Consider the following 19,980-nt stretch of genomic DNA (forward strand, 5'->3'; position numbering starts at 1 on the left):
ATCCTCCATCTAAAGGAAAGGGCCCTGCATGGGCTCACAACTTCTGGACAGGCCAAGGTCACACAACTCTTCCTGAGTGCTTTCTCCAGGGCATACTTCTTCTCTCCATCTTTGATTCTGAAGAAGCCTAAGGTTTTGTTTTCTGCAGAAATGTTCTCTTATTCTCTTGGAATTAACCTCTTAATTGTTGATGTCTCAGTGAAAATTAAAGATTCTTCCTGGTATCATGGTTTAATAGGAGAAAGGAGGAGCAAGCTTATTGTTCAAGTGGGAAATGGAGCTGAAAGGTCTCCATGGCAGGACACAGAACAGAGAGAGAAAAGGTCCAAGTAAGAGAAGACTTTAAAAATTTATTTTATTTTATTTTATATTGTAGTATAGTTGATTTACAATGTTCTGTTAGTTTCAGCTACAGCAAAGTGATTCAGTTGTGTGTATGTGTATAGCCATTCTTTTTCAAATTCTCCTCCCATCTAGGTTATTCCAAAATATTGCTATACAGTACATCTTTGTTGATTATCTGTTTTATATATAGTAGTGTGTATATGCTCATCCCAAACTACTAATTTATCCCTCCCCATCATGTTTCCTCTTTGGTAGCCATAAGTTTGTTTTCTAAGTCTGTGAATCTGTTTCTGTTTTATAAATAAGTTCATTTGTATCATTTTTTTTAGATTCTGCATATAAGTGATATCATATGATATTTGTCTTTCTCTATCTGACTTACTTCATTTAGTATGATAATTTCTGGGTCCATCCGGGTTACAGCAAAGGCATTATTTCATTTTTTATGGCTAAGTGACATTCCATTATATGTACATACAACTTTTTCTATTTCCATTTCTCTGTCCATGGATATTTAGGTTGCTTCCATGTCCTGGCTGTTGTAAATAGTGCCACAATGAACATTGGGGTGCATGCATCTTTTCCAATTATGGTTTTCTCCAGATATATGCCCAGGAGTGGGATTCCTGGAGCATATAGTAGCTCTATATTAGCTTTTTAAGGAATCTCCAAACTGTTCTCCATAGTGGCTATACCAATTTACATTCCCACCAATAGTGTAGGAAGTTTCCCTTTTCTGCACACCATCTCAAGCATGTATAGTTTGTAGACTGTTTAAATTTTTTATTTATTTATTTTAATTGGAGGATAACTACTTTACAATATTGTGGGGTTTTTTTGAATCGGCCATAGGTATACATGTGTCCCCTTCATCCTGAAGCCCCTTCCTGCCTCCTTCCACACCCTATCTTTTATACATGTGTCCCCTTCATCCTGAAGCCCCTTCCTGCCTCCTTCCACACCCTATCCTTTATACATGTGTCCCTTCATCCTGAAGCCCCTTGCTGCCTCCCTCCACACCCTATCCCTCCAGGTTGTCACAGAGCACTGGCTTTGGGTGCCCTGCGTCATACATCAAACTTGCACCTTTGATCTATTTTGCATATGGTAATGTATATGTTTCAATGCTGTTCTCACAAATCATTTCACCCTCTCCTCCCACTGAGTCCAAAAGTCTGTTCTTTATGTCCATATCTCCTTTGCTGCCCTGCATGTAGGATCGTTGGTACCATCTTTCTAGATTCCATATATGTGAGTTAATATACAGTATTTGTGTTTGCATACTTTTTGAGGATGAAATCACAATAACTATCCTTTAGACGTGTGCCACACTTGGAAGATAACAGTGTATTTGTATCTATGCTCTTTCCTGATTCCAGTCATAAGTGTGAGGCAGGTAGCTTGGATGTCATTGGCCTCATCTCACTAGAGTGATTCACCGAAGCAGAGGCTGTGAAGAGTAGAAGAGTCTACTATGGCAAGAAAAGGGATGCAGGATAAAACTCAGTGACCAAGCAGCGGCTGGCCATTTGAGCCCATCCCTCCTTTCTATGTGAGTCTGCATGGAAAGTTTTCTCTTTGTTTAAGACATAGATGGTGTCATCTGCCCAGGCACCAAGTTTTCACGTTCCTGTTTTCTGACCTGATGTGGAAGTGCCAAGTGGCCAGAGGTCAGCAAGGCCACTTTGACCCTTGATGCTGAAATTCTTAAAATGTTTTGGCCCAAATGTTTTCATTCCTGGCCGCATTTTTTCACCTCTCTGCTCTGGGACAGCAGCCTACAGCACTGTACCTGCTGCCTCAGTGCCCCTGCCTTTCAGATAACGTGAAGGAGCCGGAGAAGGCTCTCTCAGTCCCCCAGGGCCATAGTGTTCCTTCCAGGATCCTTGAGAGTCATGCAAAATGGGTGCTGTTACCCAGTCCCCCACACTCCCTGTCCCAGGGTCTCATCAACAAGGATATCCATGGCCCCCAGATCCTGACCCCAGGTCACCCACTGGTAGGAGACTGTCCTTGCCCTTTTCTCATGCCGGGATGAGAACATGATCTCACAAAAAAATTATCTTTCCCAACAGGAAGTCAGTAGCCATATTTTTCTATAGTTGGGGCAATTCCCACTCTGCCCCAAAGCCCCCATGGTTCCTAAGCCCTAAATCATGAATATCCTGGAAAATGCACTCCTGAGGAGGTTCACTCAATCATCTGATCAACATTAAACCAGTCAATAAATATTGAGAACCCTCTCTGAGCTAGACACAGGATGAGTTGCTGGGCATAGGACCAACTGGTTCTAGGGGAGCTAGGTAGAACTGGGTAGACCATAGACAGAAACAGACATCACGCAGCATTATCTTTAGATGAGAGTCAGAGGAAGGTCACCAAGGAAGTCAGGTAATACTCTCTGGAGTAGATGGGCTTAGGCCAAAGTGTAAAAGCTGGCTGGAGGTTAAGTGAAGAAACAAGTGTGGGTAATACATTCTAGTAAAGGGAACAGTATAAGTGAAGGCTCAGAGGTAGCTCTTGTGTACAATGTTGATGGAGCGAGAACTGAGTTGAGAAGTGGAGATGAGTTGAGATAGGAGATGAGTCTAGATATGTGGATAGAAGGGCCTTGTCTCCCAAGTTAAATAGTGTGGATCTGTTCTGATAGACAGTGAGGGGTCACTGAGAAATTTTAAGTGGAAACTTAAAATTTGATCGGATCAGATTTTAACATTAGAGCAGCCCCTCTAACTGCAGGGTAGGGAGGAAAGAAGACAGGAAGCAGGGCTACCCAAGGGAGGCTTTTCTGAGAGCTTAGGAGCTATGAGGGCTGGACAAGGTAGTTCAGATGAAAGGAAGGACAGAATCAGGAAAGAACTGGCAATTAGGTGGATGTGAAGATAGTGAGGGGGGTAGGGGAACCTAGGGCAGTTCTCAGGCTTCTACCTGGTTCATCTGGGAGGATAGTGGTTCCATCGACCAAGAGGCTCAAGGTGCTGTAGCGGGATTATTGATGAGTTCAGCTCAAGGCCTGCGGAATTTGCAATGTTAGTGACAGATCCAGATGGAGAGGTAGTTGATAGATGAACTGTGTGGCTGGAGACCCAGGTTGGAAAGGGATGAGTCTAAGGGGCAGGTGTAACCACAAGAGCCGAGGAGATCATGGGAGATCGATTTGCATTTATCTTGATATTAATACATGTATTGCCAGTATTCGAAAGATCCACATCAAGGAGATTCATGCCTTTTTAACAAAGGGAGGAGGCTTTTCACAGCACTGAGAGTCTGGGCTTGATAGGCAAGCTATGCCAATAGCCATCTGCTGACCAGCTAGACCAGTACCCACTTCTGCCAACTGAGTGGTCAAGCATGGAGGTTTTTACAGAAACTATTGTATTCCTCTTCTGTGTTAGAGCCTCACAGATTGTCAACATGGTCCTTTTCTCTAGACCAGTGGTCCTCGATGCTGGTTAAACATTAAAATCACTGGGGAGCTTTGCAGTAACACCACTTGTGGGTCCCAATCCAGGAGATGCTAATTTAATTGGTCTAGGGTCAGGGCCTGGGCCTGAATATTTTTTTTAAAGGTCCCCAAGGGACACTGGTGTTCAGCAAAGTTAAGAACAAGAAGTTCCTTCAGTGATTTCTCAAACTACAGGGTTTTTAAGTCTTTACTCCTCTGGCAATTCTCTTATGGCTCTATTACAGTTTCTCTAAAAATCACTTCAATGTGTCAGACCCTACGCTACACTCTGCACTTCAATGGTGGCTTTGGGCATACTGTCCTTACCTTTGCATTCAACATGTATTTCTCCCTTGTGCCTGTAAGGCTCATGGGAAACTCTATCAAACATTCTGTGCTTCCAACCTCTGTTTACCACTTTCTGAGTTATGTAACTGGTAGACCTGTTAAAAAGACTTAGGAACCACCCATCATGACTTGAAACTCGGTTAGTTCCAAGGGATCCTTGCTTTCTCTTCTAAATGCTTACAAGGCAGCAGTTCTTGAATGAATTTTTATTTACGTTCAAATTGCCTGGAGACTTTCCTCCTCTGAGATTCTGATTAGGAGGTGTAGGGTGGGGACCTAGACCCAGAGGTGTAGAGTGGCAGCCCAGAAATTCACTATCATTTCTAAGTTAAGATGGCAGAGGCAGCAAAGAATGGGACAAAATATTTGCAAATCACATATCTGAAAGGGGATTATTATTCAGAATATGTAGAGAATTCTCCAAACTCAACAATAAGACAAAAATCCAGTTCAAAAATGAGCAAAGGATTTGAAAAACTTTTCTCCAAAGACAATATGCAAATAGACAAATAGGCACATGAGAAGATGATCAACATCACTAATCATTAATAAAATGAAAATCAAAATCATAATGAGATAACACTTAATATCCTTTAGGATATCTATTGTCAAAAAAAAATAACAAATGGTACTGAGGTTATAGAGAAATTAAAATCATTGTGCATTGTTGGTATGATTGTAAAATGGTGCAACCACTATGGAAAACAATAGCTCAGTTCCTAAAAAAATTAAAAATAGAATACCATATGATCCATCAATTCCACTTATGGTTATATACTCAAAGGAATTGAAAGACAGTATACAAAAAGGTATTTGCATAACCATGATCCGAGGAACATCATTCACAGTAGACAAAAGGTGGAAGTCACCCAAGTGTCCATCGATGAATAAATAAAATGTAATGTATGCATGCATGCAGTGAAATATTACTCAGCCTTAAAAAGGGAGGAAGTTCTGACACATGCTCCAATGTGGATGAACTTTGAAGACGTTACACTAAGTGAAATAAACTAGTTACAATAAGACAAATACTGGGATCCCATTCGTGTGAATGGTTTAATCTTTCTATTAAAAAATGAAGAAAGTTGAATAGGCAAAAACTGATTCTAAATGCATGCTGTTTTAAGCAAAATGGGGCAGAAAGGAGGGAAAAAAGAGTATAGGTACACCAGGAAAATGTAAACCAAAGAAAGAAGGGAGGGCAGTATTAGACAAAGTAGAAATAAATGCAAGAAATGTTGATTGATCCATTAAATGTGGCTAAAAGACATAATCCATTAGAAGACTTACCATCATTGAATATTTTTATTCTGAATAATATAAAATATCAAAATATATAAAATAAACTTGACAAAACTCAATTACAGAGGGAAACAACATATTTCTATCAATCTTCAACATGCTGAGTGACAAAACAAAGGAGTAAGTAAAGCATTATAAGGATGTAAGACAGTTGATGCAATGGACATGTACTCCTTCCCATTCAAGAATGAACATGTATCTATTTAAACACTTAAGAAATTTTGGTCACATTGTAAAGAAAATTGTGGTACATTCCAAACAGTAGAACTTGTTCTGGCAATAAGAAAAATAAAAAAGTTACTCTAGAATAATTCAGCCTTCAGAGAGAACAAGACCCAAGACCTGATCTTTGACGAGCATCAGGTCTGTAGAGTGCTTTCTTCTTTAAGAATGAATGAAGAGTAAACAGAGAGGAACGAAGGAAAATGTAAAACAAAAGAATAGTGTACAGAATTAAAATAAATGGGCTCCTCCAGCTGGACCTAAAGGAAAATGGAATCCTCTTAAGAGGGCAAGAAGCCATGGGCTTTATAAGTCAGAGGACAAGGAGAAAAGGCCGAGGTGATAATGAAATATGGCATGCAAAGATAGGAATGAGATATGGAAAGGTGGTGAGGAAACTCAAACACAGCAACAGAATTAAAGTCTATTAGGTGAAACTAACTAGCAGAATTTAAACTATAGCTAAGCAAATCAAGCCTGTGGAGGAAGTAATGTTATAAAGGATAGGCAATCAGTACTGAAGCCAATTTAAAAAGAGATGTCTAAGTAATTATTATAAATCCAGTTTTTAAATTGTATGCAAAAGTAAGATACTTTCAAAGAGAAGATATGTATTGCTACACAAAGTTATGAAACAACAAATGAAGATTTTAGACACCAAAAAGCATTTTTAAGTCTGAAAGGCTGGTATTTCTCTGGAGAATATAGGACAGGATGGGACAATGAAAATAAAATGTTCTGAAACCCTTGGTTCAACTATGAGAGACTCATTGTATTCTTGACATTTAAAGTTTAAAAAATAATAGTTATTGAGACTTCCCTGGTGGTCCAGTGGCTAAGACTCCACACTTCCACGGCAAGAGATGTGGGTTGGATCCCTGGTTGAGGAACTAAGATCCCACATGCTACGCAGTGAGGCCAAAAAAAAAATAAAAAAATAGAAATAGAATCTTCATCTCCACTATTCTATCTTCTAAACCAAGGAATCTAAGAAAACATATTTCATATGACAAAAGACAAAAAATAAAGGAGATGGCAAGGAAGCTTTAAAAAAAATAAAAAGGAGTTTGGGATGGGCATGTACACACTGCTATATTTAAAATGGATAACCAACAAGGATATATGGTATAGCACATGGAATTCTTCTTAATGTTCTTTTGCAACCTGGATGGGAGGGGGAGTTTGGGGGAGAAAAAAGAAAAAAATTAAAAGGAGCATGAAAATGATAAGGTCAAAATCTTCAGTTATAACAACTAACATAAATGGACTCAATGACCTATTTTTAATAAAGGTTTTTGTATTGGGACCAAAACTAAAATTCAACCACATGTTATTTGCCATGCTATGCTATGCTAAGTCACTTCAGTCGTGTCTGACTCTGTGCGACCCCATAGACTGCAGCCCACCGGGCTCCCCCATCCCTGGGATTCTCCAGGCAAGAACACTGGAGTGGGTTGCCATTTCCTTCTCCAATGCATGAAAGTGAAAAGTGAAAGTGAAGTCGCTCAGTCGTGTCCGACCCTCATCGACCCCATGGACTGCAGCCCACCAGGCTCCTCCGTTATTTGCCATAGTCATCCCTAAAACAAAACAATGTACAAAGATTAAAAGAAATGCTGAGAAAAGATATAGCAGGCAGGTGGAACAAACACTAAAGCAGACGTCATGATATTCACGTAAGACAAAATGCAACTCAATACAAATACTTTGTTTCTTTTCAAGATACTTATATATTTATTTTAATTGAGGTATAGTTAAATTACAGTGTTGTGTTAATTACTGCTGTACAGCAAAGTGACTCAGTTTTGTACATATATACATTCTTTTTCATATTCTTTTCCGTTATAGTTTATCATAGGATATTGACTATAGTTCCCTGTGCTATACAGTTGGATCTTGTTGTATCCATTTTGTATAGACTAGTTTGCATCCAGTAACCGCAAACTCCCAGCCCATCCCTCTCCTACCCGCCTCCCAACCTTGACAACCACCATCCTATTTCCTATGTCTGTGGTTCTGCTTCTGTTTCATAGATGGGTTCATTTGCGTCCTATTTTAGATTCCTCATGAATGTGATGTCCCACGGTATTTGTCTTTCTCTTTCTGACTTTACTTAGGATAATCTCTAATTGCCTCCATGTTGCCACAAGTGGTGTTATTTAATTCCTTTTTATGGCTGTGTAGTTTTCCATTGTATACATGTACCACCACTTCTTGATCCATTCATCTGTCAAGGACATTTAGATTGTTTCCATGTCTTGGCTATCGTGAATAGTTCTGCTATGAACATAGGGGGTGCATGTATCTTTTTGAATTATATATAGTTTTGTCTGGATATATGCCCAGTAGTGGGATTGCTGGATCATATGGTAATTCTATTTTTATTTTTATTTTTGTTTCATATTGTTTTCCACAGTGGCTATACCAACTTACATTCCCACCAACAACATAGGAGGGTTCCCTTTTCTCCATACACTCTCTAGCAAAGACAAATACTTTAAGACAATGAGGGTGGTTTTATATAAACAAACAGTCCAATTCACAGTGAAGGTACACTGCTATAGAAATATATGCATCAATAAACATTGATAGAAGAAAAACTAATGTTGCATCCAAAACAGAATCCTGTTTAAAGATTTCAAAATGTCACTATAGGGCTTTCATATATCAAGTAAAGAAACAAAAATAAATAGAAGAATTATGTAATATTGCAAATATGATTTTCACAATACATGCTGTATAATACCCAAAATATAGAGAATAAAATTTATTTTCCAGGGCTCATGAACATTTACAAAAATGTATTTTCTATTAGCTCTAAAATAAAATTTCTATAAGTTATGCATTATTAAAGCAGAAATAATAAAGATCATAGTCTCTAATCATTAGAAATGAATAATAATAAATAACAATATGGGGGACAGGCAATAAATCATGGTCTATTTATGTAATAAAATACTGTGTAGCCATGGAAGACAATATTGTATGTAGAAGGATATTTATTTACACCAAGTAATGGTCACCATAAAAGAGTTAAAAAATCTGAAAATGGTCAAAAGAAGTTTAAAAAGAGTGTATACATTTATACATGGGGAAATTTTAGAAATAATTCACAGCAAAATGCTAATTGTGGTTATAACTGATAGTGAGATTGCATGTGATTTTTATTTCAAAATCATATTAAATTAAAATACGATTTTAATTAAAATATTTGGATTCTTGGCTAAGATTTATATTATGCTCACACAGTTTATATTTTGTAGAATCTATATTTTTCCAATTGTTTTTATAACAAAGATTAATTTGCTAGTTTCTAGACCTTTGACTTTTTGTTATTGCTGTTGTTGTTTTCCAAAATTCTTCAGAGATCAATAAAAGTGGTTAAGTAACCTGGTCATCCTTGTCCCAAGCAGTCGACCAAGCTATTGTTTGCTCTTCTTGTTTTAGAATTAACCAGTCTGCTCTGTAAACGTCTCTCAACTATGGTTTGGTAGATATTGTTTGGGGTTAGTTAGTTTCTTTCTTTCTGTTTGTCACTTAATATTTTCAGATCATTCTGAGCTACTTTTTCAGAATATAATTCATATGCATTTTTTACCATCTTCCTGTATATCATTTGCTTGTGTACCTTCCTTTTTTTTAATTTTAGTTATGAACTTGTGGATTAGTCCTGCAGGCATGTTTTTTAAAAGAACTATTCCTTTACCTTCTTATGTCTGAATAAGTCTAGAGGTCCTGACTGTTTATTACAGCCAGGCTTCTCTTTGACAGTCAGGACCTCTGAGTTGGAGTGACTTCTTTCTCCTAAAATGTCTTTTATGCTGGCTTCACCCTTCTGCAAGCAGGGTCTTTCTGTTGGTCAAAGTGAGGTCTAGGAGTTCATCCAGTTAAACTTCTTTATTCCATTTCAACAAGGAAAATAGAAACCCTTGTCTGATGTTCTTTTAGCCAAATGAGGCTTTCTGCAAATGTTTAACCAGTACAAGTTCCCTTTCATTCATCTAACTTCCCTTGTGCCAGAAGAGTAGAGACTAGGAATGCACTGTTCATTTCCCCCTTGTGGTCAAGAGGTTGGTAGAAATGTTCATGATGATATCATACTGTTCCTCACCCTTTTCTGCTCACTCATGAGATATTTTAGGTGCTCTATCTTTACAGTCATGAATATCCATCATAAACCAATTTTTAGTCCAAAGCTACGTTGCCATGTAGATGTGTGTGTGTGCTAAGTGCTGTTATGTCTGACTCTTTACACCCCCATGGACTGTAGCCCACCAGGCTCCTCTGTCCATGGAGTTTTCCAGGCAAGAATACTGGACCAGGTGGCCCTTTCCTATTCCAAGGGATTTTCTCAATCCAGGAATCAAACCTGTGTCTCTTGGGTCTCCCACATTGTCAGGCATTTTCTTTACCACTGCACTACCAGCCCTTAAATATGGTTGGTTTGTTTGGCTGTGCTGGAGAGCCACTCCAGCTCTTCACTGCTGCTCATGGGCTTTCTCTAGTTTCAGTGAGTAGGGGCTACTCTCTAGTTGTGGTTCACAGGCTTCTCATTGCTGTGGCTTCTCTTGTTGCAGAACACAAGCTCAGTAGTGGTTTACAGCTTAGTTGCTCCATGGCATGTGGAATCTTCCCAGATCAGGAATTGAACCCATATTCCTTGCATCGGCAGTTGTTGTTCAGTCATTCAGTCATGTCTGACTCTTTGTGACCCCATGGACTGTAGCATAACAGATTTCCCTGTCCTTCACCACCTCCTGGAGTTTGTTCAAACTCATGTCCATTGAGCCAACGATGCCATCCAACCGTCTCATCCTCTGTCACACCCTTCTTTTCCTGCCCTCAGTCTTCTTTCCCAGCATCAGGGTCTTTTCCAGTGAATTGACTTTTCTCATCAGGTGGCCAAAGTATTAGAGCTTCAGCATCAGTCCTTCCATTGAATATTCAGGGTTGATTTCCTTTAGGATTGACTGGTTTGATCTCCTTGCTATCCAAGGGACTCTCAAGAGTCTTCTTGAGCATCACACAGTTTGAAAGCATCAGTTCTTTGGCGCTCAGCCTTCTTTATGGTCCAGCTCTCACAGCCATACATGACTACTGGGAAAACCATAGCTTTGACTTTACAAACCTTTGTCAGCAAAGTGATATCTCTTCTTTTTAATACACTGTCTAGGTTTATCATAGCTTTTCTTCCAAGGAGCCAGTGTCTTTTAATTTCATGGTTGCAGTCACCATCTGCAGTGATTTTGGAGCTCAAGAAAATAAAGTCTGTCACTGTTTCCATTGTTTCCCCATCTATTTGCTATGAAGTGATGGGACTGGATGCCATGATCTTAGTTTTCTGAATGTTGAGTTTTAAGTCAGCTTTTTCATTCTCCTCTTTCAACTTCATCAAGAGGCTCTTTGCTTTCTTATTTCCTCTTTGCTTTCTGCCATTAGGGTGGTATCATGTACATATCTGAGATTTTTGATATTTCTCCTGATCATCTTGATTCCCACCTGTGCTTCATCCAGCCCAGCATTTCACATGTTGTACTCTCCATAGAAGTTAAATAGGCAGGGTGACAATATACAGCCCAGATGTACTCCTTTCCCAATTCTGAACCTGTCCGTTGTTCCATGTCCGGTTCTAACTGTTGCTTCTTGACCTGTATATAGGTTTCACAGGAGGAAGGTTAGATGGTCTGGTATTCCTGTCTCTTTAAAAATTTTCCAGAGTTTGTTGTGATACACATAGTCAAAAGTTTTAGCATAGTCAATGTAGCAAAAGTAGATTCTCTTCTGGAATTCCCTTGCTTTTTCTGTGATCCAATGGATGTTGCAATTTGATCTTTGGTTCCTCTGCCTTTTCTAAATCCAGCTTGTACATCTGGAAGTGCTTGGTTCATATACTAATGAAGCCTAGCTTGAAGAATTTTGAGCATTACCTTGCTAGCATGTGAAATGAGCCCAATTGTAAGGTAGTTTGAACCTTCTTTGGCATTGCCCTGCTTTGGTGTTGGAATGAAAGCACCTTTTCCAGTGCTGTGGCCACTGCTGGGTTTTCCAAGTTTGCTGGCATATTGAGTGCAATATTTTAACAGCACCATCTTTTAGGATTTGAAATAGCGCAGCTGAAATTCCATCACTTCCACTAGCTTTGTTCGTAGTAATGCTTCCTAAGGCCTACTTGGCTTCATACTCCAGGATGTCTGGCTCTAGGTAAGTGATCACACCATTGTGTTTAACCGGGTCACTAAGACCTTTTTTATACAGTTTGTCTGTGTATTCTTGCCACCTCTTCTTAATCGCTTCTGCTTCTGTTAGATCCATACCATTTCTGTCCTTTATTGTGCCCATCTTTTCATGAAATGTCCCTTGGTATCTCTAATTTTCTTGAAGAGATCTTAGTCTCTCTCATTCTATTGTTTTCCTCTATTTTTTTTGTATTGGTTACTTAAGTGAAGGCTTTCTTATCTCTCCTTGCTATTCTTTTGAACTCTGCATTCAGATGGGTGTATCTTTTCTTTTCTCCTATGCCTTTTGCTTCCCTTCTTTTCTCAGCTATTTCAAAGGCCTCCTCAGAAAACCATTCTGCCTTTTCATATTTATTTTTCTTGGAGATGGTTTTGGTCACCGCCTCCTGTACAGTGTTATGAATCTTTGTCCAAAGTTCTTCAGGCATTCTATCAGATCTAATCCCTTTAATCTATTTGTCACTTCCACTGTATAATCATAAGGGATTTGATTTAGGTCTTATCTGAATGGCCTAGTGGTTTTCCCTACTTTTTTTCAATTTAAGTCTGAATGTGGCAATAAGGAGTTAATGATCTGAGCCACAGACAGCTCCTGGTCTTGTTTTTGCATTGGCAGGTGGATTCTTAACCCTTGGATCACCAGGGAAGTCCTTAAATACAATTTTTAGTACCCTTTGTAATCATGTATACATCTGTGTCTATTTGTATGTGTCACCTGGCACCTCATCTCTCCTGTTTGTTTTATCAGCAGTTCTACACTTTGGATCCGTTCTTGTTAATCCAGCTCTTTGATCATTTTCCCGTCTGTCTCTAGGCAAATACACTCCCCTCTCACACCATGCTCATAAGATACAAGTCTCTCATTACTAGATATGAACCCCCCCCTTTCATCATATAGTGAATCATGACCTAGAAAGCTACATCCAGTACCGACACTGTTTGCTTCCGTTTTATCTTAGAATCCAACTGTCAGCAGAAAGAATGGATGACAACACCAACCTTATTTCCAAATTTTTCACTGTCTTGCCCAAAACTAGTGGGACATCAGGTCAGATTAGATGATAAAGAAATGTAAATGCCTGGAAAAGGAATTGGACACAAAATGATAGTCAGTAAGAATTAATTAATTCTTGGTTCTTGAAAAGGGATATAACTGAAACTAATGGTTTTCCTAGTGTAAAGGATTCATATGCACAGCAGACTGAAATGGATTTAAGGCAATTTTAAAGACTAGAGGCAAATGCTGAGGGCAATAAGCAGGCTGTTACTCAGAAATTGGGGGGTGCTGTCACAAGGCATGTAATGCAAGGATGGAGCTAAGAGATGATGCAAAACAAAACTTGGCAAGTTGGTTTCTGATTTGGTATTGAAATTTTGGGAGAAGGAAGGAGATTGAAAGTAAAGAACGCCAATCAACCCCCTGAATATGGAGAATGAACCTCCCATTAAAAAAGTTAGGAAAATCTATGCTTCTTAGTTTTTGAGGTAGAGGTGGAAAAGATAAGTTGGAGAGTAGCTCTATTTATATATTTGAAAGTCACTCCTAATAAATGGCTGAAGGACTGCGTAAATGTCTGTGATTCCATCAGCGGTAGGATGTCTTTCTGACCAAGCTAAGTCAGTATAGGATTTCACACTCTGATCAAAATAGTAGTCAACCAAATCAATTTTTTCTTTCTACTACTTCTTTAGTGGAAGCTGCTTTCTGTTGGCTATTTTTGTCTACTGCTGCTGCTAAGTCGCTTCAGTCGTGTCCGACTCTGTGTGACCCCATAGACGGCAGCCCACCAGGCTCCCCGTCCCTGGGATTCTCCAGGCAAGAACACTGGAGTGGGTTGCCATTTCCTTCTCCAATGCATGAAAGTGAAAAGTAATTCACCCAGAGAGGTTCCTCCTCTTGGACTCTAATTTATTAAACACATTCAGCCAAATGACTAACTCTGTGCTCATCTCCCAAACCCTCCAGTGTCCTAATCTAGCTCATGCACCTAACCACTCCTAATCCCTGCACACAGATGTTGCCACAAAATTCCCATGTCACAGCTTTTTTGTTTGTTTGCTTTATTCATTAATTGCTTCTAAGGAGTGAAGATGAAAATTTGTACTGTTTTATTTTTTTTTATAGCTGGTTCTGAAAAGCATCCTGATTCCCTTCCATCCTCTTTCTTAAATTGAAATCTAAGATTTATACTCTTCTCTACTTTATGACCAATCTTGCTGTTCAGGTATAGAGTACTGTTGGTATACTATTCTCTGCATTCAGAAACCAGTGGAGCACAGGAACAGTCGAAAAGTGCCTTATACCTCACAGAACCTGATGTATAGATCTGACATTTCACCCACACCCAATCCATACACACTGTTGAATGTACAGAGCCCATGGGTTTGGAAGATTTGGGGGAAATGAAATGGCTTTACTCCTAATCAGTTTGAACTGAGAAATCCATTACCTAACTTTGTATTGAAATTGAAAATTTTAAAAATTATCTTAGAGAATGAAGGAACTCTTTTAAATCAGACCCAATTTAGGAGTCTTGATGTTTTGATTTCAGTGGTTCTTCCCTCCATGTAAGTATATCAGGTACACTTAGTAAACCAGAGTCTTTTCTCTCCACTGCCCTTTCACATCAGCATCAGTATCAGCATCAGCATGTGAGCATCATTGTGAGCTGAGCTCTCCTGTCTCTGAACTGCATGGTGCTTAGTGTACACTGCCCCATGTAACAGCTTTTAGGGAAGCTCTGTGGTATCCCTAGTGGACTATCAGTTCACTGAGGGCTGAGAAAAGTCCTAATTCATCCCAGCAACCCCCACAGCTCCTAGCACAGTATTTTACACATACTAGTTCAGTTCAGTTCAGTCACTCATTCATGTCTGACTCTCTGTGACCCCATGGACTGCAGCATGCCAGGCCTCCCTTTCCATCACCAACTCCAGGAGTTTACTTAAACTCATGTCCATCAAGTCGGTGATGCCATCCATCCATCTCATCCTCTGTCATCCCCTTCTCCTCCTGCCCCCAATCCCTCCCAGCATCAGAGTCTTTTCCAATGAGTCAACTCTTCGCATGAGGTGGCCAAAGTACTGGAGTTTCAGCTTTAGCATCATTCCCTCCAAAGAAATCCCAGGGCTGATCTCCTTCAGAATGGACTGGTTGGATCTCCTTGCAGTCCAAGGGACTCTCAAGAGTCTTCTCCAACACCACAGTTCAAAAGCATCAATTCTTCGGTGCTCAGCCTTCTTCACAGTCCAACTCTCACATCCATACATGACTACTGGAAAAACCATAGCCTTGACTAGATGGACCTTTGTTGGCAAAGTAATGTCTCTGCTCTTGAACATGCCATCTAGGTTGGTCATAACTTTCCTTCCAAGGAGTAAGCGTCTTTTAATTTCATGGCTGCAATCACCATCTGCAGTGATTTTGGAGCCCAAAAAAATAAAGTCTGACACTGTTTCCCCATGAAGTGATGGGACCACATGCCATGATCTTCGTTTTCTGAATGTTGAGCTTTAAGCCAACTTTTTCACTCTCCACTTTCACTTTCATCAAGAGGCTTTTTAGTTCCTCTTCACTTTCTGCCATAAGGGTGGTGTCATCTGCATATCTGAAGTTATTGATATTTCTCCCGGCAATCTTGATTCCAGCTTGTGCTTCTTCCAGCCCAGCATTTCTCATGATGTACTCTGCATATAAGTTAAATAAGCAGAATGACAATATACAGCCTTGACGTACTCCTTTTCCTATTGGGAACCAGTCTGTTGTTCCATGTCCAGTTCTATCTGTTGCTTCCTGACCTACATACAGATTTCTCAAGAGGCAGATCAAGTGGTCTGGTATTCCCATCTCTTTCAGAATTTTCCACAGTTTATTGTGATCCACACAGTCAAAAGCTTTGGCATAGTCAATAAAGCAGAAATAGATGTTTTTCTGGAACTCTCTTGCTTTTTCAATGATCCAGCGGATGTTGGCAATTGATCTCTGGTTCCTCTGCCTTTTCTAAAACCAGCTTGAACATCAGAAAGTTCACGGTTCACGTATTGCTAAAGCCTGGCTTGGAGAATTTTGAGCATTACTTTACTAGCATGTGAGATGAGTGCAGTTGTGCGGTAGTTTGAGCATTCTTTGGCATTGCCTTTCTTTGGGATTGGAATGAAAACTGACCTTTTAACAACTTTAAATATACCACACAGCAGTGTTAATATAGTCATTTTGTTGTATATTACATTCCAAGTACTATTTTGTCATTTAAATGTAAATTTTTCTGTGGGGTTTTGGTGGATAACTATTTATGATGTAAAGGATGTTCTGCTTACCTTCTAATGTGCTTAAGAGAATGTTTGTTTTTTCTGTCAGTGTTAATTTTTTTCCTATGTTGAGATGGAAATCTTAAAATATGAATTGTTCTTTTATTCTGTTAATATAGTAAATTATACTAATAGGTTTTGCAATGTTGACACATCTTGCTTTCCTGGAATAACTCCACATATTATTCTTTTAATCCTGTTCTGGGATTTGCTGTTTTGTGGGGGCTTTGCTTAATTTAGTAAAGAGATTGATCTATAATTTGTTTTTATTTGTGATCTCCTTGTTCAGCTTTTGCAACTGGGTTATGCTAACCTCATAAATTATAACTTAACATCTTTTTCTATTCTCCAGAACAACTTCTGTAAGAGGAGAATTATCTGTTCCTAGATGATTCTTGAAATTTGCCTGTAATACTGTTTGGCCCAGGAGGGCAGGGCAAGTCTAATTTTGAACATTGATTTAATTTCATATGTGGTTACTGTCCTCATCAGACTTTTCTACTTCTTTTTCTTCTTCTTTGGCTGCAATGGGTCTTAGTTGCAGCATGTGGAATCTTTTAGTTGTCGCATCTGGAATATTTTTTAGTTGTATTTAGGATCTGGCATGTGAGATCTAGCTCCCTGACCAGGGGTGGAACCCACATTCCCTGCATTGGGAGCATAGAGTCTTAGCCATTGGACCACCAGGGAAGTTCCAGAATTTTCTACTTCTTGATTCCCTTTGAGAATTAGTACTTTCTCAAAATCTTCCCATTTCATCTAGGCTTTCAAATGTGGTGCTGTAAAGTTGAATATTTTATTCTCTTATAATTTAACAAAATCTCTTTTATTTATAAAGAGCCTCAGAGGTGGGTTCCTCCCACCTCTTCCCCTTCCTCCTCCCTTTCTCCTAGGCCTCCTCCTCACCACTCCCCCAAAGAATTATCTGTTTTATTGATTTTGTTCCAACAACAGCAAAAAGAGCTTTTGATTGCATTTACTAGCTGTCCAGTTGTTTGCTCTGTTGTGGGCTCTAGTCTTCATACCAGTGCTGTCCTCTTTAGCTTAATTTAGCTTTCTTTTGTTCCTTCTCCAGCTTCTTGAGTTGGAGACTTAATTGACTTATTTGGTTTTTATCTTCTTTGTTTTCTAAGAAATTTATTTAAGGCTTAAATTGTCCTATAACCAAAATTGCATGTTTACTAGATTGATATGTGAAAGTGAAAGTCGCTCAGTTGTGTCCGACTCTTTGTGACCCTATGGATTATATGGTCCATGGAATTCTCCAGGCCGGAATGCTGGAGTGGATAGCCATTCCCTTCTCCAGGGGATCTTCCCAACCCAGAGATCAAACCCAGGTCTCCTGCATTGCAAGCAGGTTCTTTACCAACTGAGCCACAAGGGAAGCCCAAGATTGATATATAACTCTTCCATATTTTCATTTTCTTTTAAAAAAGAAGTTACAAGAAGTAACAAGAAGTTACTTAAGAATATATGGGGTTTTTTTACTTGCCATATTGTTGCCAATTTTTTGGAGGCTCAGTCAGCAAAGAATCCACCTGCAATGCAGAAGACCCAGGTTCCATCCCTGTGTTGGGAAGATCCCCTGGAGAAAGAAATGGCAACTCACTCCGGTATTCTTGCCTGGAAAATCCCAGACAGAGGAGCCTGGTCGGCTACAGTCCTTGGGGTTGCAAGGGTTGAACACAACTGACAGTGAGGAAACCCTCACTGCCACATTGTTGCAGATTGACTTCCCAGAAAACAGATACTGAGATGAGATTGCAGTGCAGGAGTATTTTTAATTTTGAAGGGAATGCTTTGAGGATCACTTCTTGTGGAAGGGATGGGACAGGGCAGGATTTGGCAAAGGATTTGGACTAGGATGGCTCTGCTGGGTTATGCCCTGTTGGGGTAAGGGGACCAGGCCTTTATGCCCTCTCCCATGTGTGCTGCTGCTGCTGCTAAGTCACTTCAGTCGTGTCCGACTCTGTGTGACCCCACAGACAGCAGCCCACCAGGCTCCCTCATCCCTGGGATTCTCCAGGCAAGAACACTGGAGTGGGTTGCCATTTCCTTCTCCAATGCATGAAAGTGAAAAGTGAAAGTGAAGTTGCTCAGTTGTGTCCGACTCTTAGTGACCCCATGGACTGCAGCCTACCAGGCTCCTCCGTCCATGGGGTTTTCCAGGCAAGAGTACTGGAGTGGGGTGCCATTGCCTTCTCCGTCTCCCATGTGTATCATTCAGTAGTTGGAAGTGGGTTGCCCAGGAAAGGGGCATGACTTTGGTCAAAGCAGATCTTTCTAGCCAAGGCAGTTCCTGAAAAGGGTTGAGAGCTGAGAATCGTCTGCCAGCATTATTACCAAGCAGCTGGGGAAATCAATCCTTTTCAAAAGAGGATCTGGTTGGCACAGTTCAGCACCTACCACAAATATTTATAGTTTAATATTTTAATGAACTTTTGGCCATTGACATTTACTCTGTGTAAGACATTTTCCCACGGATCCATATATATATATATACACACACACACACACACACACACACATATATCGGAGAAGGCAATGGCACCCCACTCCAGTACTCTTGCTTGGAGAATCCCATGGATGGAGGAGCCTGGTGGGCTGCAGTCCATGGGGTCGCGAAGAGTCAGACACGACTGAGCGACTTCACTTTCGCCTTTCACTTTCATGCATTGGAGAAGGAAATGGCAACCCACTCCGGTGTTCTTGCCTGGAGAATCCCAGGGACGGGGGAGTCTGGTGGGTTGCTGTCTGTGGGGTCGCACAGAGTCGGACACGACTGAGGCGACTTGGCAGCAGCAGCAGCAGCAACACACGCACATGCACACGCACACACACGCGCACACACACGCACACACACACACCTTCAGTGACTTTCAGAGTATTTAATTAGATGCACGTGCCAAAATGTAGTTAGCAGTCCCATATTGTGAGACAATTAAATTGCTTGGGATTGTTTTCTATTATAAATAATGCTGCCAAAGATATCCTTGGAGTTGAAATCTTGTAGAAGTACTAACAGTAGTCTCAGAGGTAGGGCTTTTATTTTTGTCCATAGTTACTTTATTTATTTATTTATTCCTTCTCATCTTTTTATGCTGTATTCACTATTCTACAACTTTAACTTCTCTCTTAGTAATAAATCCTGATAAGTTGTCCATAATGGTTCATGAGGAATACCTCTTTTTTTTGTTGTTTTACTTTGTTTTTTCTTTAAATTTGAGATATAATTGACATACAGCAATGTATAAGTTTAGGGTGGATAGCATGGTGATTTGACTTACGTACATTATGAAATGATTATCACAGTAAATTTCATGATCATCCACCATCTCATATAGATACAAAATAAGAGAGAGAGAAAGATTTTTTTTCTTGTGATGAGAACTCTTAGGTTTCACTCTCAACAACTTTCATGTATAACAGAACAGCATTAATTATATTTATGTTGTACATTATATCCCTAGTATTCATTTATTTTCTTACTGGAAGTTTCTACCTTTTGACCACCCTCATCTAATTCCCCCTCCCTGTACCCCCAACTCTGGTAGCCACAAATCTGACCTCTTTTTCTATGACTTTGTTTGTTTGTTTTTGAGGTACAGCAGCCCAACAACACTATGTTAATTCCTCTTACACAACTTGGAATTTCTGTATATTTCACAGTGATCAGCACATTGGTTTCCTGCCTTCGCTGTATATTTGCCTTTCCTGATGAGTTCTTCCTTTCACAATCTTCATGTTTCTAGTTGTGGCCTTTTCCTTTTTCAC

General features: G+C 39.7%; 1 protein-coding gene across 7 annotated transcripts in view; it reads left to right on the forward strand.

Annotated features, from left to right (window-relative positions):
- The window catches only part of DGKG (diacylglycerol kinase gamma), a 223,466-nt gene that overhangs the window by 7,516 nt on the left and 195,970 nt on the right, over positions 1–19,980 (forward strand). The gene's annotated exons all lie outside the window — the stretch shown is intronic.

Source organism: Bubalus bubalis, chromosome 1 (assembly GCF_019923935.1).
Source record: "Bubalus bubalis isolate 160015118507 breed Murrah chromosome 1, NDDB_SH_1, whole genome shotgun sequence".
Classification (NCBI taxonomy): Eukaryota; Metazoa; Chordata; class Mammalia; order Artiodactyla; family Bovidae; genus Bubalus; species Bubalus bubalis.